At 40.2% G+C, this 14,454-nt stretch overlaps 1 pseudogene; it reads left to right on the top strand.

Moving 5' to 3' along the window:
- Positions 1-2,276: 2,276 nt before the first annotated feature.
- On the top strand, positions 2,277-10,469 carry LOC123249749 (annotated as a pseudogene).
- The last annotated feature ends 3,985 nt before the right edge of the window (positions 10,470-14,454 follow it).

Raw genomic sequence — 14,454 nt, forward strand, 5'->3', positions numbered from 1 at the left:
TCTCTCTCTCTCTCTTTCTTTCTATCTATCTATCTATCTATCTATCTATCTATCTATCTATCTATCTATCTATCTATCTAACTATCTGTCTCTCTGTCTCTCTGTCTCTGTCTTGACTGTTTATGTTTATAAGATTTGGTTTTACTTACTTTCTAAATTGGAGGGGGAGGGAGAGAGAATTTCCTAAAAATAAAATTTAAATTTAAAAAAGAAAAACAATTTAGAGAATAAATACTTCAGAATATTGTAGAAATAACTCCACATTAAATGATGCTCATTACCCAGCACCATACCAATCAAACTATTCAAAAATTATTTCACATTCAAAAATTCATTTAGAAGAACAAAAGGTCAAGAATATCAAGGGAATTAATGAATGAAAAAAGGAAGGAAGGTGACTTACCTCTACTGGATCTCAACCGGTATTATAAAGTGGCAACAATCAAAACAATCTGTTACTGACTAAGAAACAGAGTAGTGGAATAGATTAGGCACTTAACATTTACTTAACATGTAAAGGACCGCAATAATCTTAGTGGTCAACAAGCTCAAAGATCCAAGCTTTTGGAAGTAGAACTCTATTCAGCAAAAACTGCTGGGAAAATTGGAAAACAGTATGGCAGAAACTAGGCACAGATCAATAACTCATGCCATATACCAAAGTTAAGTGAAAATAGATACGTGATTTAAAAATAAAGGGGGATGCCATGAATAAATTAGAAGAGCACAGAATAATTTATTATCAGACCAATGAATAGAGGAAGAATGTATCTCCAAACAAGACCTAGAAGACATTACAAGAAGTAAAATAAATAACTTTGACTACATTAATTTTTTAAGTTTTAGAACCAACAAAAACAATGAAACAAAAAGATTAGAAGGCGTACAACAAATTAGGAAAAAATCATTATAGTAAAAGTCTTTGACAAAGATCTCATTTTGCAAATACATAGAGAATTGAGCCAGCTTTATAAGAATACAAAGCATTCCCCAACTGACAAATGGTCAAAGGATATGAACAGGCAATTCTCAAATGAAGAAATTAAAACTATCTTTAGTCATATGGAAAAATTCTCCATATCCTTAGAAATTAGAAAAATTCAAATTAAGATAACTCTGAGGTACACCTCACTTCTATAGGACTGGTTAATGTGAAACATGTGAAAAAAGGAAAATAATAAGTGCCAGAGGCCATATGGAAAAATGTGGACTATACCAGGAGAGCTGCAAACTGATGCAACCATTCTGAAGAGCAATCTGCAACCATGCCTAAAGGGCTAAACTATGCCTACCTTTTGATCCAGCAATATCACTACTAGGTAGATCTGTATCTCAAAGAGATTAAAGATGGGGAAAAGGACCTACTTATAGGAAAATAGGTATAGCAGCTCTTTTTGTTATGGCAAAGACTTAGAAACTGAAAGATGCCCATCAACTAGGAAATAGCTAAATAAATTGTGGTGTATGCTTATAATAGAATGTTATTGTGCCATAAGAAATGATGATCAAGGGGGCGGCTGGGTAGCTCAGTGGATTGAGAGCCAGACCTAGAGACGGGAGGTCCTAGGTTCAAATCCGACCTCAGACACTTCCCAGCTGTGTGACCCTGGGCAAGTCACTTGACCCCCATTGCCTACCCTTACCGCTCTTCTGCCTTGGGGCCAATACGCAGTAATGACTCCAAGACAGAAGGTAAAGGTTTAAAAAAAATGATGAACAAGATGATCTCTCTCTCACACATACACACTGGAAAGATAATGTGAAGTGATGAAAAGTGAAGTGAACAGAACCAGGAGAATGTCACACACAGAAACAGTAATAAAGTACAATGATCAACTATGAATAACTTATCAACAATGAAGGATCCGGGACATCTCCAAGGGACTCATGAGTAAAAAAGGCTATCCACTGCTATAGAAGGAACTGATGGAGCCTGAATGCAGAGTGAAGCATATCATTTTCCACTTTATTTCATCAATGGATTTTTCTTTAATGAAAATGATGCATTTTTTACATGATGAACATGGAAATATGTATTATATGATAACCCATGTACAATCTATACCATGATAGCTACTATGGTTAGGAAGGAGAATGGCAGGAAAAGAGTGAGAGATCATGGATAGAAAAATGTCAGAAAATTATTGCTGAAAATGGTATTGAGTTCTTCTGCCGCCATTTTAAATTTGGCTCCGTACAACACAATGGAGTTGCGATTGCCTCTCCCTGCCATCTGCTGTGCCTCCCCCCACCAGTCCTGCCAACAGCCCCCCACCATGGAAGATGTGAATAAGTACACCAATATGGAGGAGTTTGCTGAAGGTTTCAAAATCATCACCATCAAGAACCAGCAGGAAGACAGTAAATTTTTATTCATATATATTTATAAATATAAATATTATATATGTGTAAATATATAAGTAAATATAAGCTGGGATATGAGCAAAAAAAGATCTCACTGAATACCTGTCTCATTTTGGAGAGGTTGTAGAATGCACAAAACAAATCCCATCAAGGGAAGTTAAAGGAGATTTGGATTTGTGCTTTTCAAAGATGCTGCCAGTGTTGATAAGGTTCTGGAACTTAACACAAGCTGGATGGCATGTTGATAGACCCCAAAAGGCTTATGCTTTAATGGGAAAGAAGCTCCCCACCCCCAATATTTGTTAGCTGGCTGAATCCAGATATTATGAAAAAAAAGAAATCAAAGAATATTTTAGAACATTTGAAGAGACCGAGAATATTGAATTTCTCATGGACACAAAAACAAATGAAAGGAAAGGATTTCCTTGCATCACAAATATAGATGAAGAACCAGTAAAGAAATTATTAGAGAACAGATATCATCAGAATGTTCTGGAAAGTGTTAAATCAAAGTTGCCCAGCCCAGAGATATATAAGGAGTAGAGCAACAACAGAAAGGAGGGAAGGGAGCTGCAACTGGCTAGAGGAGGAGGTGGGACTAGGGGTCAGTGTCCAGGGGTAGGGCCAAAACTGGAACTAAGGATTTAATATCTATTATGATCAAGGATTTGGAAATTCTAACAGTGTCTATGGGTGATCCAAACTCTAGGCGATGGCAGATATTATTATACTGGCTATAACTTATGAATGTGGATAGGGATACATAGACTCCAGTGGCTAATGAAGCACATTTGGAGCATCCTGAAGGGATAGTGATTATCAAAACAATTACCCTCCATGTTAAAGGATCACATGGAGAAAACAGGTAGAGATGCTTCAGAAACCTTATCTTGCAGATTGACAACACTGAATGGACTGTGGTCTTCTATTGATCTGAGAAGACTATTTTATAAAAGACTTGTGTCTAATCGTTTATGGCAGCTGATTTAATTTTCTTGTTTTTACTTTGTTCTTTGCCATCTGTGTCATGACAAATGTGGATTGTGTTTATACAATTTTTGCTTGTATAATTTCATGTAAGTGATTCTCAACAAAAGATTACTCATGATTGTTTTAAAAATTGGATTGACAGGTAGCCTAGAAAAAAATTAAAAATGAATGATGCTCATCAGAAAAAGGAAAAGTCTTGAGGAAAAAATATTTTGAAAACTTAGAAGTTTTATCTCTGCACCATCATTTTTTTTTCTTTCCTAGTGTTGACCCAAAGGAGTTGTGGATAAGCTTGTATCCCAATAATTTTATTCAATGCCAAAAAGCCATCATTTTTTCCCACCTGTCCAATGCTTTTGCAGAATACTAAATATAAAGGAATAATACCAGAATGACAACTTGTCTCTGAGTCATTTCTATCTGGACAGCATAAAAAAAAGATGGAAAGGGATAAACACCAAGATAGATAAAAACAGACATTTATAGACAACTTTAAAGTTGGTAAATCTCTTCATTCATATATTACCTCATTGGAACCTCACAACAATTCTGTGAAGTAGTTGTTAACTCGTTTTATAGATGATTAGATAGAAGCAGAGAGAGGTTAAAATGATCTGTCCAAAGTCACATATTTAAATGTCAGAGATGAGATTTAAACAATGATTTTCCTTATTCCAAATCCAGAATTATCTTTTTTTTTAAATCCTTTACCTTCTGTTTTAGATTCTATAGTATGTATCGATTCCAAAGCAGAAGAGTGTTAAGGGAGGCAATGGGGATTAAGTGACTTACGCAGAATCCCACAGCTAGGAAGTGTCTGAGACCAGACTTGAACCCAAGATCTCCCATATCCTAACCTAGCTCTCATTCTACTGAGTCACCTAGCTATCCCCCAGAATTATCCTTTAAGAAATGAATTAGTAGCTTTAAAAAATTCTCAAGCCCTGGAAGGGTCATATTTTACACATGATTAGAGTCAAAGCCATTCCCTATGAATTTGGTGCCCTCTAAAAGTATATCTTGAGAAATAGGAGATGTTTTTATACTTGCAGAATACAAACAGTTGTTTTTAAAAATAATGACATTTCTGGGGCTCCTTCTTGTGTCTCTCTTTATCTGCCTTGATTTGATCCTTTGCCATTTTCTCATTGTTGTTATTAATCCTCATCACAGAAAGAGTCATGAGCAGTTGCCAAACATCTCCTTTCTCTGCACTGAGCTAAGGTTTCAGATGGATGTCTATTCTTTTCCTCTAATGACCTAAATATGCTATTCTAGGTACCAAAGGGAAAGGGAATCAGGTTTCCTTGGAAAATGGATGGATGGCTCCCCTCAGGAGTCCCAGTGGACCTGCCAGTGACAGGAATGCACACTCAGTGAGGTTTCATTAATAATCCTTAGCAGGTGGGTTTGGAAATAGACCCCTAATGGTGATTCATGGCAGGAAATATTTAAAACTAAGTAACAGAAATGAAAAGGGAAAAATAAAGCCAGCAGGGACAGAGGGAAGGAAGGGGCAAGGTGTGGGCGGAAAGAGAGCAGTGCATTTTCATTACCGATTACAACCACAGATTTCCAGAGTTGGAAGGGGTCTTAGAAGCCCCCTGGTCCACCCATACCTGGAAACTGATGACTTGTACATGGATTGGATTTAATTGAGTCAACGTTGCATAAAAATCGTCTTACTCTCTCTTCCAGGGTTATCCAAGTCCAGTGGCAAAACAAAAGCCAAAACAATCGGTGATGGCCCAAGAAGCAGTGGATGGCCCTGGAGTCTACTCCCTCTACAGCACCTGCTTCCCCCACCTTCATGGCTGTTGGAACAAATGCCGTCATCCCCCCATTGTACTCAGAAAAGTCTTCCATGCTTGGGGCAGCTGTCCTCCTAGCTCACCGATGGGCTGGAGGTCTGTTGGTCACCCTCAAGGATTTGAGACATTTTTACTCAGGTGGGGCCACAGATAAGAGTTGGGTGCCAGGGGGACACCGAAAGGTCTCAGCAAGCTCCCCCACTGGAGGGACTCGTCCTTCTTGAACGCCACAGTGTTCAACCTAGAGTTGAGCTGTAGAATGACTCAGTGTACCACATGGCCAGCGCTCTTTCCCTGGATCGTTCTGATGACTTGTGAGTATTTTCCAGGAGATCACAGGCTCATAACTTGAATGGATCATCTGGAAAGCACTTATTGACCATCTGGCCTATCCTCCTTGTTTTTACAGATGAGGAAATGTGGACAAAAACAACAGTCCCTTCCTTCCAGGAGCTTACATTCTACTGAACATTGAACAAATACATAATTATATGTAACAAGAGGAAGGAGGGCCATTTCTTCATCTTTTTTTCTGGGTTCATACTTTAACCTGCTCATTAGAGATGAGGAAACTGAGGCAGAGAGAAGTTAAAGGAATTGTCTAAGTTCTCACATTGCTGACATGTCTTCAGTTTCTTATTGGTCTGCACTCAGGACTTCTCCATCATGCCCTTGAAGCCTTCTCTTCCCCCACCTTTTCTCTTCCTTTGATGTTTTGTCTCTCCCCCATTAGAATGTAAGCTCTTTTGAAAATTTTTAATTGTTGATAGAATTTTCAACAATGATTTTCTGACTTTTTGCAATCCCTGTTCTCCCCTCCCTTCTCCTTTTCCCTCCTCCCTAAGATAACAATATTATGGTTAATATTAGGTAGTATATGTGTTATAATACAATGTGTATTTCTTTACTCATTATGTTGGAAAGTAGATGCATATCACTTACACTGAGGGAAGATTCTTGGAGGAAATAAAGTGAAGAATGGCATGTTTCAATCTGCATTTAAATTCTGTCATTTTTTGGGGGGGGGAGGCAATGGATAGCCTTTTCCATCATGAGTCCTTTGGACTTGGCCTGAATCCCTGCACTACTAATAACAGTTGTCATTCACAGTTGATCATCTTACATTACTGAACCTGTCACAATCCTCATTATCCCATTTGGCCTTATAGTTAAACAGAATATGCCTTTTTTTTGAGGTATGATATCAAGGGACGTAAAGTAATAACAATAGCTAGCATTTACATAGCACTTTGAGATTTGAAAAGGATTTTATATATTTCTTATCCTTTGATTCTTGCAAAACCCAAGTGAGATAATATTATTAACCCTATTTTATAGAGTAAGTAAACTGAGGCATGGAGAAGTTAAATGACTTGCCCAAGGTCACTCAGGTAGTATCAGAAGCACGATTCAAACTCAAGTCTTCCTGACTCCAAGTCCACTACACTCTCCACCGTCACCTTGCTTCTTCTTGTTCCAAAATTTCAAACCCACTGCCTCCCCTTCTACCATTATAGTTTCCTTCTTTGGGATCCTAAGAAATTGCCCTAGAGAGGATTCCATTCAAATGATGCTGGCCTTGGTCATCCTCCAGGGCAGAATCACAGAATTTAGGAGATGAAAAGGGCCTCCACAGCCATCTAAGCAAGGCAGTATGTGAAAAGGATTATTATGACAACATGTCCAATAAGTGGTCTAGTCATAAAAGTGTTCGAACTCAAAGCCAGGAAAACCTGGGATCAAATCCTACATCTCAAAATGACTGGCTCTGTGGCCACAGGCTGTCCCCCTGCCTCTTTCTCACCTGTAAAATGAGGGGGCTCCCTATCTCTGGCCAACGTTCTGGGGGCTCCCTATCTCTGACCAACATTCTGGGGGCTCCCTATCTCTGACCAACATTCTGGGGGCTCCCTATCTCTGACCAACATTCTGGGGGCTCCCTATCTCTGGCCAATGTTCTGGGGGCTCCCTATCTCTGGCCAACATTCTGGGGGCTCCCTATCTCTGACCAATGTTCTGGGGGCTCCCTATCTCTGGCCAACATTCTGGGGGCTCCCTATCTCTGGCCAACGTTCTGGGGGCTCCCTATCTCTGACCAATGTTCTTCCGGACTCTGCCGAGAGATGCCCAAGGAGAAGAACGACGTCATGTCTTGAGATACCCCCAGATAACGCCTTAATCATCCTCCAATCCCTAAAGATAAGGAATGGATTCCACACAGCTGGAAGGATTAGGGGAAGGTGATTGAACTACAGGTAGACAAAGAGTGAGGGTCCTGGGAAGGAAAGCTGCCCAATTCCCTGCACCCCAAGTTCACGGAACTTAGAGGCTCAAAGGGAGGGCGGCACTTAGAGCCGAGAACTTTTCACTGGGACCTAGACAGACCTGGATTGCACCAGCCCACCCTCCATGTGTCTTCTGAAGTTCAGCAGGGGAGGAAGGGAAAACTATTTCCCTGAAAAGAGCAGAATCGAGGTGAGGATGATTAGCTCCCCAATCTGATTCAATTATTGTGAAGGCTTGCTTTCTCCACCTAGTGGCAAAGAAAAGAGAAAAAAAAGGATGAGGTGGGTGGGGCAGCCTTAGGATGCTACGGATGAGGGAAGGAAGAGTGGACCAGGGGATTAAGATCTTCGAGATCATTGAGTATAAACCCCTTATTTTAGACAGGAAGGAAATGAGGTCCCGAGGAGAGAAATGACTGATCTGAGGTAACAATGATAGACAGTTGGTGGTATGAGCTGAAAAAATGCTGACTTGGGAATCAGAGGACCAGGGTTCAAGGACCAGCTGGGTCACTTACTGATTGGCCTTCGTCAAGTGACAGCCTCTTTGAGCCTCAGATTCGTAATCTGTAAAATGAGTAGGTGGGACTAAACCAGAGATTCTTAAACTTCTTTGTGTGTGTGTGATAAATCCCTTTGTCGGACTTGTGATTTCTCAAGAACCTCATCAGAATAGTGTGTTGAAATGTATAAAATACAATCTATAAAATTAGAAAAGAAACAAAATATAATGAACTAGCTATCAGATTTTCAAAAATGTTCGTAGACCCAGTGGGATTGCTCTTTGGCTATGGGAGGGGGGTGGGAGGAGGGGAGGGAAAGAACACGAATCACGTAACCATGGAAAAATCTTCTAAATTAATTAATTAAATAATTTGTTTCAGATTAAAATAAATGTTCATAGACCCCCCCCCCAAGTAAAGAACTCATGAAAAGTGATGTTCCATCTTTATCTGAACAATGAACCAGGACTTTTAGAGCCAGAAGAAATTATTGGGATCAATTCTTCATTTTATTGATGGGGAAACTGGGTCTGAGATTAAGGGACTTGCCTCAAGTAGGTCACACAACTGGGTAGTGAGAGAGCCAAAACGTAAAGGAGAGTGGCAGTTTCTATTCAGCCATTAATATTTCAGGAGCCAATTGTTTCTGTTCCTAAAATCATTGTTCAAGGCGCAACATCAGATCAATAGGGGAAAAAATAAATATCGATAAAATCAAAAAATGAATCAAGGGGACAGCTGGGTAGCTCAGTGGATTGAGAGCCAGGCCTAGAGACGGAAGGTCCTAGGTTCAAATCCGGCCTCAGACACTTCCCAGCTGTGTGACCCTGGGCAAGTCACTTGACCCCCATTGCCCACCCTTACCACTCTTCCACCTATGAGACAATAGATAGAAGTTAAGGGTAAAAAAAAAAAAAATGAATCAAGGGGGCAGCTGTGTAGCTCAGTGGATTGAGAGTCAGGCCTAGAGACAGGAGGTCTTGGGTTCAAATCTGGCCTCAGACACTTCCCAGCTGTGTGACCCTGGGCAAGTCACTTGACCCCCATTGCCCACCCTTACCACTCTTCTGCCTTGGAGCCAATACATAGAAGTTAAGGGTTTAATAAAAAAAAAATGAATCAAGTATTTTATTTCACTCAACCTGGGTCATGGTACAGCTCTCCCTACTAGGCCTCACCATATTTGCTGCAAACCAACCAGCGTAAGCTGGTTTCCTAGAGAACAATTTTAGGATTCAAATCTCAAACCTTCCAAACAACTCAGCTGCTCTTTATGGCCCCCAGCCAGTTACACGTAGCATTTTCCTAGATTTCTGGGAATCTTTAACATTGTGGCAGAATACATCTTTGCCTGATCTGAAAGGTCTCTTCTTTGTTTATTTTTTAATCTTATTTTCACTCTTGCACAGGTATCCCTTCCCCATCGTGATTTTCCTCATCCCACTTTCTGTATGTTGTGGGTCAGCATTCGAAATTCGATGATCAATTTGGGGGAGTTTTGTGGAAGCCTCAAACAACATACAAAGGCCAGCAGATGACAAAGAAAAGTTAACTCAGAAATGCACAAGATATATTTATGGTATTGTATAATATCAATATATTTATTTCCTCTTTTAATACTATAAGTATTCACAATTGCTTTTACTGTAAATACCCCATAAAAGAAAAAGAAAACATTCAGACTTCTTTGGTACAAAGACCAAAATGACCAAAAAACTCTTCCAGGGATTTTCCAGATTGTGGGGTGTTTCCCCGCTAACTCCCTTGATCTCGATGGTATCCCGTGCTTCAGCTGGCACCTACGAGGAGTAAGGCTCATTAACGCAGCATATTACCTTAATGAATGAATGAAAAAGGCCAGTGTAAGCCCCAGAGATAAAAATACTCAAGTCGGACAGTCCCTGCCCTCCAAGGAGCCTGCTGTCTAATCTAGGAAGGCGGCACCCAGAGAGAAGTAGAGATTCAGGGAAGGTCTTTGGAACTGTGGAGTCAAAGGGATAGTAAAGAGAACTATAGTGCCAAAGGTGAGGCTAGTGTTGTTTTTATTACAATTTTGAACAAGAGGATAGAAAATGGATTCGGGAGTGAATGGGAATCAGGGTTCCTGATCCCTCGAGGCTCCTAAGAAACCAAGAGCTGGGGCAGTTGGGTAGCTCAGTGGATTGAGAACCAGACCTAGAGATTGGAGGTCCTGGGTTCAAATCTGGCCTCAAACACTTCCTAGCTGTGTGACCCTGGGTAAGTCACTTGACCCCCATGGCCCACCCTGACCACTCTTCCACCTTGGAGCCAATACACAGAAGTTAAGGGTTAAAAAAAAAAAAGAAGAAGAAACTAAGAGCTGAGTGGTTTTGCTCTTTGGAACATACTCTTTGGCAGTCCATCGTGAAGTGACAGCAGCCACAGAAGGCGCCAAAGCTCAATTGGTAGCTGAGTTTGTCATAGCCAAGTGGTGGGTGGCTGCTTTCAAATCCCAGCTCCAGCTAATAGATCTCCACCTGCGTTCCTGTGTCTGAAGAGTCATTATTCCTTTTTCAGCATTCTCTATGCACCTTGCTTTGGTTTTTCCAATAAGGAAATGTTTGGGCTTTTTAGTGTGACAGAAATAGTGGGAGGAGAGCTTACTCATCGGGGAAAGGAAGAAAGAAATGGAGCAGGGATTAATTCACAAACAAATAAAAAATGATTTCAGTGAATAGGTTAGTCACAGGACCAGACAGGCTCTCTCCCACGATCCTTTCTTAGTTGACTTTATCTAAATGCGTCCCCAGATTATCTCTCCCATTAGAAGACAAGGACTGCTGAACTGCTCCGTATCTGGGGGGCCATGAGTTCTCCATCACTTGGAGCTTAGATTGAACGAATGCAAAAGCCTTTTTAAGTGTTTATAATGTGTGAGACACCGAGTAGCACCTGGGGGATCACTCCCTGTCATGTCAGAGGACCGCTATGCTTTGTGTAAGATGCTGGATTAAATGGCTTTGATGGAGTAGACAGCTCAGTGGATTTGGAGGCAGGAAGACCTGGGATTAGATACTGACGGGACAAGTTAGTAGTTGTGTGACTCTGGAAAAGTCATTTACTCTCTCTGAAGCCATCTGTAAAATGGGGGAATAGGATTTAATAACCTCGAAAGCCACTTAAATCTATGTTCCTACCAACTCTGAGGTGACTTTCACCTCTGATCTCTCTAAGCATCCACCTGAGCCCTGACTCTAGGGACCTTTAATGAACCAATCGATGAGAAAGCCCTGTGACAACTCTCTGCACTGTCTTGATGGGGAGATCAGGAAAGGGAAGGAAGAGGACACTGTAGCATTACTCCTCTGATGGAATTCATTTCCTGCTGTGTTTTATTATAATTTACTATGACAGATTTGGCTTAAAAACTCCTACCTAAACAAAGGGATTGTATCAGCAGAAAAGCAGCAGAGTGGATGTAGAGTGCTTGAAGTCAGGAAGTTCCAAAATCTCATCTTTGTGAATTCTAATCTGACCTCAGACACTTATTAGCTGTGTGACCCTGGGCAAGTCACTTAACCCTGTTGGCCTCAGTTTCTTCATCTGCAAAAAAAGCTGGAGAAAGAAATGGCAAATCACTCCAGAATCTCTGCCAAGAAAAACCCAAATGGGGTCACAAAAATATGACTGAACAACATCATCTCTGAATTCTCTTCTTGGGAACATTTCCTGCTATTGCTTCTTTCTATGCTAAATATATTTTACAAGTATTTACAAAATAGGTACAAATCAAATGCAAATGTCTTAAAAATTTTAAATAAACATTAGTTGATTGACTAACGATGCTCAAAAGTTAATAAATTGTGCATATCCTTCAACTCAGGGTTAACACTCCTGGGCCCCTAGCCCAGGGAAGGAAAAAGGAAGGAAGGAAGGAAGGAGGAAAGGAGGTAAGCATTTATTAAGTGCCTACTATATATTCCAGGCATTTTGCTAAGTACTCTATAAATATTATCTCATTTGTTCTGCTTAACTGCCCTGGGCAGTAAGTGCTATTATTATCCTTATCTTATTGTCCAGGAAACGGAAGTGGACAGAGGTTGATTAACTTGTTGGGGTGGGAGATGGGGGAGAGTCACAAAACTAGCAAATGTCTGAAGATGGTTTTGAATTCAAGTCTTCCTAATTCCATGGCCAGCACATTGTGTTACCTTTCTGCCTCTGGGCAAAGAAAAAGGAAAAAGGACTTATGTGTCTAAAAATATTTAGTTCCTTTTGTTTCAGCAAAGAACTGGGAACTAATGGTGACCCTTCTATAAGAACAAATATATGAATCATCTGGGATTTTGTCAACATGAAGAACTCTTGACATGGAAGCTCCCTCAACTAACTCATTAACAAAGCACCTCTAACCTAGTAGATCAGGCCAAGAGAGTTGCCTGGAGCCCATAATTGAGAAGAGAAGTGAATTCCCCACAGTCACACAATTGTCAAATGTCAGAGGCAAGATGTGAGCTGAGCCTTGCTGACTCCAAATCTGGCACTTTCTTCACTCTGCCTTATTGTCCTTCATCTATAAAAACAACCAAACCAAACCAAACCAAGAAAATAGGATCAAGAAAGAAAGGTCTCAGGGATTGGGGCTGTTTATTTAGCAGAAGAGAAAATGATGCAATGACTTGATTGTTGATTTCAAGAAGAGTTTTCCTGTGGGATCACAGACTATCTCTAAGATATTTTGGACAACCTGATTGGGAAGTTGGCATTTCATCAACTTCCCATCAGCCCATCCAGATTAAGCAATTCACTTCTAGATCAAGGGCAAAAGGGGAACTTTCCTTTACCAGGGGAATTAATGGAAGATCAGCAAGGTTTGGTTTGGTTTCATTTATCATTTTATTTTATTTTTTTTTTAGGTCTCAGTATTTTTGGCTAAAAGAAAGTTAGAGGAAATCAAGGTCTTAACTGGAGAAAGAAAGGAGGTAAAAACTTATACCTGGATGAATGATTTTAAATCAGGACAAAGCACATGGTTCTCTTTTGAGTAAATGTAGGAACCAAGAAGGGAAAAGATCCTCTAGCCTGAGGGAATTGTATGAAATCTAGCAGAAGTTTGGTCGTGAGGCACAGAGAAAGATGCTGACCATTGAATTCCAGGACCTGAGATCGGCTATTTCCTACTATGTGACTTAGGTGGGAAGTCACATAACTTTTCTGGGTCTCCATTTTTATCCACAAGAATATTTTAAGCACATATCTTATACCAGGCAGAAATACTACCAAAACCACCACACTGCTACTACTACAGCAATGATAACAACAACAACAACAACAACAACAACAACAACAACAACAACAACAACAACAACAACAACAACAACAACTACTACTACTACTACTACTACTACTGACATGGGCATTGTGCAGAGATACCCCTTAACTCAGGCAGGCTGTGAACAGGGAAATTTCCTTCCCCCTTCCTGACTTTGTGACTCCTGAGGCAAAGACCATTATCCCTGGACATCCTTTAGGACAAAAGCCATGAGGATCCCAAACTGACCCTTCCCACCCACCTAATGCCAGAGTGCCATAAGTCACATCCACACCATTGAGAAGGATACCAAAACCCCTGAACTGGGACATCTGGGGAGCAACCCCCGACAGTTGCTCCACTTGTGTTGCCGTGCCATATCATGGAGTAGCCTCCCATGGTTGTTCCACTCATGCTGTCTTGCTGGCCGTTAATCCTATCTTATTAATACATCTTTCTTTTTACTTTTAAGCTAAGTTTGGAGTCTTCTCATTCCTGAGAAAGTTTTCCTTCCCGAACCCAGGGGTTCACCATTTGTACCCCTATAACACTACTACTACTACTGTTGTTGTTGTTGTTGTTGTTGTTCAGTTGTGTGTGTGTTTATGACCCTTTAAGGGTTTTCTTGGAAAAAATACTGGAGTGGTTTGCCATTTCCTTCTCCAGCACATTTTACAGATGAAGAAACTGAGGCAAACAAGGTTAAATGACTTGTTCAGGGTCACACAACTAGGAAGTATCTAAGACCAGATTTGAACTCAGGAAGATGATTTTGAGTTTCTCCAGTTACTGTACCACTTAGTTGTGCCCTATTATTACAACTACTGTTCTCATTGCTGTTCTCTTTCTCCTATTCCTCCTTCTTCTCTTTCCCATACTCTTCCTCTTTCTCCTCTTTCCACTGCTCTGCTGCTACTATTTCTATCTAGCATTTATATAGAACTTTAAGATCCACAATGTTCTTTACTTATATTAAGTCATTTGCCAAATCAGGGCAAAAGGAGAATTTTAGCAAGGATTTTGGTCCTAAAATTAAAATTCAAGGTAAAAATTAGGTTATTATAATTAGGAATATAATATGATGCATTATAATATGTTAAACCTAATATATTGGGAAGCAGTGAGGAAAGATCAATTTTATATAACTTTGAAATTTTGTTTGCTTGAGTAAATTTCCTTTTGCTTTTTAAATCCTTACTTTTCTTGTTAGAATCAATATTGTGAATTGG

The sequence above is a fragment of the Gracilinanus agilis genome, chromosome 5 (genome assembly GCF_016433145.1).
Source record: "Gracilinanus agilis isolate LMUSP501 chromosome 5, AgileGrace, whole genome shotgun sequence".
Classification (NCBI taxonomy): domain Eukaryota; kingdom Metazoa; phylum Chordata; class Mammalia; order Didelphimorphia; family Didelphidae; genus Gracilinanus; species Gracilinanus agilis.